General features: G+C 38.5%; 1 protein-coding gene across 1 annotated transcript in view; it reads left to right on the forward strand.

Annotated features, from left to right (window-relative positions):
- Positions 1 to 4,138: 4,138 nt before the first annotated feature.
- The window catches only part of LOC110018397 (cysteine proteinase 2-like), a gene marked incomplete in the record, with an annotated part of 9,176 nt that continues 9,038 nt past the window's right edge, over positions 4,139 to 4,276 (forward strand). Inside the window, 1 exon segment of the mRNA XM_020715698.1 lies at positions 4,139 to 4,253.

Here is a 4,276-nt window from a genome sequence, read left to right on the forward strand (position 1 = left end):
TCTCAGGTGGCTCAGCTTGGAGATTTATCGAGAAACATGTTCTGTGGCTGTCAGGGCACCTCAATGTGTCCGAGCTAATGTAAGTCGATTGGTTCTGACCCAGCACTGTCAAAGTATTGATGTCAGTCAATAGATATAGGTTCTTCCTTTAGGGAATACTGCTCTCTTGCCCAAGCCGGTGTGTGTTGGATGGTGTCCAACACTTGATCCTTCAACTTTTAGATCTGCTAGTTCACAAACTCTTGGGTGCACTCCATATTTCCAGTATCTTTACTTGGAGTTTTTTCTCTATGTGTTACTCCTCTTCTCGTCTGTGGCATGACTCACACTCATCGCTTATTTTAGGATGTTGAATTTTGATATGCCCGTGAATCACACCAAAGGAATAGAGCATAAAACTTGCTTTTTTTATTTTATCAACACTTTTTTTTCTTTCTTACAAGAACTGATCTCCTTATTTATAGGGGATTAAGTATTATCTAGAGATATTAAATTTTTGACATTACTTTAATGAGGGTGTTAAAAGATATTCTTGGTATTTCGTAGCTGTGATGTATTCGACCGGCTTCATAGGCCTTGGTTCATCTGAATTTATATTGTCAGCTTTATGAGTTTTGGTTCATCTGAATGCATCCGACCGACTTTGTAGGAATGATTCGTTTGAATGTATCTAATCGGCTTTGTGAGCCTTTGGGACTTCTGTTGGTGGACCTTCCTTTGTCATTCTCGTCTACTTCAGATCACCAGATCTCTTCAGGATCAACATGATCATATTTTTATATACAATTATATCATTATTATATTATTAAAATTAAATTCAATTAATTTTAATATTTATTATGTTATACGATTTAACTATTAGTTCGATCTTAAGATTTTCCTATTAAATTGTTGAACAGTTAAATTTCTTTTTTTCTTGTAAGATATTATCACATCATTGGTCCCTATATACACCGCATTTGTCGGTGTGAATCTTAAAGCATTCAGACTATCTAGGCGATGGCTAGACAATCAAGACATCCTACCATCCCAAAACTAACTATATGATCAAAGAATCGACTGACATGTTGCGGCGAGAGACCTGATGTTGACCTCACTTTTTGTTGAGGTCTAGTCTTTTTTCCTCAGATGCCTAAGATCTAGCCATAGGATTTTCCTGTTGACTATTTCTAAAGGTTTATTAAGGGAACCCTCACCATTAGGAATTCTAAAACTCTTCTTTGATCATCTTGAAGTTCCACATGTTGGTTATAGCCTCTAGCCCTTAGTAGGTGGAGCCAATATGAGGGAGCTCAAGGATAGTCTCTATAGAAAGTATGGCCTTAGGGTTAGCCCCATGCGGTATGGTCTTGGTCTTGCACACATAAACTTTCACTTTTGACCTAAACCCTTAACCAGACATGCTTAGCATGATCCCCTATTCTTTTGGAAACTCATGTGGATGGTGCCCCAAACCCTTAGCCCTAGGCTAGGGTTTGGCTAAGACCAACACATGGAGGATCCAAAATGGGAGCTCCCTTGGTTTCATGACACCATAAGGGTAATTTTAATGGATAACATCTTCAATTGATCTCATAAATACCAAATTTTGGCCTTTCACCCCCAAAATTTCCCAAAATTACTTTCCCAAAATTATCAAATTACCCTTGAAACCCTAAAATTCTCAAAATTACCCAAATTACCCAATTTGCCAAATTTACCCAATTTTACCCAAAAAACATCTCAAACCATTTTAAACAACTAAAATTGCCTAAAACACCCCAAATTTTCAAAATTCCCAAAATACCCCTACAATCATGGCCAAAAAAATCCCAAAACGTCCAAAATTATTCTAAACACTCCCAAAACCAATTATAACCATCCATTGAGCCCAGTTTGACCAAATTGACCAATTTTAACTAAAATCTCAATTTTATCCCTAAATGCCTAAAGTTCCCAAATTACCCCCAATTTCTACCAAATTGATTTCAAATTTCCCCAATTTCAAATCTAAACTCAATTTCATCATGTCTAAGCCAATTTTGAACCAAATTCAAGCCTAATTGAACCCAATTTTATAATTGAACCCAATTTAAATTCAAGCCTAATTGAACCCAATTTTAAACCCAAATTGCAAGCCTAATTCAAATGCCATAAATTGACTTTAAGCCAAAATTCCACCAAATTGAATGCCCTAACCTATCCAATTTTCCCAAATTTATTTCCTAAACTCTCCATAACATTCCTCTAGACCAAATTGAACCTTCAATTAGCCTTGACCTAGCCTCAAGCCTAGCCCAAATCCAACCCCCCATTTTGCCTCAAAGTCAAAATTTCTTCAAATTAAACCTCATAGCCTTATACTTTTCAACTAAATTGATGCCCAAACACATCATGACAATCTTATACATTAAATTGACCATTAAATTGGGCCAAATCGAAGCTCTAATCCTACCCAAACCCAAGTCCAAGCCAAATCATGGATTTTGAACCCAAGCTCTAAACCCACTTGGTTCAACCCATCTTAGACCATCATTTCTGACATTTGGACCCTAAGAACAAGCCTAGATTCTCCTAGTCTGCCCTAGAAGTGCCATAGACCAAGGGTCCCATGATTTTGGGGATTCCTTCCCACTTTTAGCCAAGTGACCTAATCTTGAGCTCAACTGATTAAACCCCCATCTTGATCACAACTAAACCTCCCCCTTGGTTTTTTGAGCCATCTAGCCACCTCCACTGGTCTGACCAGCCGACCTAGTGGCCTAAAAACAAAAAATCGAGAGAGACTCCCTTTTGGTTTGAACCTAATTAAACCCATCCTATGTGGCTAGCTATGATTGTCCATTGACATCGTTCAACCCTCCACCTAAGCTCCTTTCTCCACCCCCTGGCTTGGCCAATTAAGCTCTAACTCCCCCTCTATTTAAACCACCTCTTTCACAGCCAAGAAGAGAGTGTTGCCATTTGCTTGGGGAGAGCCCTCTAAATTGTTCACAAAGCCTCTTTGAGCCTTCCTAAGATCATTCCAACCATTTTCCCCCACTGAAATCCATTGCCTAAGCTTAATTTTGAGCTCAAAATCTAGGGGGTTTTTTGTCACTCCACCAAAACTCCACAAAACTTCAAATTTTACCACCCTTGAGCTTCCCCAGACTAAACGAGGAAGTTTCCCATCAAAACCGAAGCACAGGCATGAACCTCTTGGTCCTTGTTAGCCGACCAACCCGCTTTTGCCACGACAGATGAAATCATCATTTGACCGAATGCCTTGGTTGACCAAACACAATTCACAATCACCATCTAGTTGTTTGTCTCAGTCAGCCAAATTCTAGCAAATCGATCAGCCAATTACAGTCATATCAAAATTCAAATTGTAGTACAAATATGAAATGAAATACATGCGGTTGACCAAACACAATTCACAATCACCATCCAGTTGTTTGTCTCAGTTAGCCAAATTTTAGCAAATCGATCAATCAATTACAGTCATATCAAATTTCAAATTGTAGTACAAATATGAAATGAAATACATGCAATTAATTAGAGCATTAATGATATTAAGAATAATTTCCATAACTGTTCCCTCATTTTTATAATTTTACAAAATTTGTCGTATAAATAAGAGATAAATACGAATAAAAGGACACTTCTCTGTTTTCTTCACAATAACTCTTGCTTCATTTTTTTATTCTCTCTACTCTCTTCTCCGATTTTCTTCACAATAACTCTTGCCTCATTTTTTTAATTTCTCTACTCTCTTCTCCTTCACTTAGCTCCAACTCTTGAGGTGTGTTTACAAAAATTAATTAGGATCGAACAGTCTCCCACATCGGCCATCATACCACAATTTCAAGCACATAACTTTACAATTATTATAATTAAATTTTTCTATAATATCTTTTTTTAAAAAACAATATAACTAAATCTAAATCATTTCATTGCATTCCCCGCAAGATACGAAACGCATCGCAATAATTCCTACTTCCCGGCGATTCATTGAAGGCTATTCCCGTCATTTTGAAAAAAAGAAATCATTAGGGAACGTTTACGACGTCAGCACGTGCATCAGCTCCAGGCACAATATCAACCCCCACCTCCCCCAACGCAGGGGAACCACTCCACCACTCCACTTTAAAGTAAAATGGCTCTCCGTAACCTCCTCGCCGCCGTCCTCCTTCTCTCCGCCGCCGTCACCACCCTCTCTAGCTTCGAGGATGAGAACATTATCCGGCCAGTCACCGATCGGTTCGAGTCGATTTAGCCGGCGATCATCCCAGCCCCTGGGAACACCCCTCCA

The sequence above is a fragment of the Phalaenopsis equestris genome, unplaced genomic scaffold, assembly GCF_001263595.1.
Source record: "Phalaenopsis equestris unplaced genomic scaffold, ASM126359v1 Scaffold000021, whole genome shotgun sequence".
Classification (NCBI taxonomy): domain Eukaryota; kingdom Viridiplantae; phylum Streptophyta; class Magnoliopsida; order Asparagales; family Orchidaceae; genus Phalaenopsis; species Phalaenopsis equestris.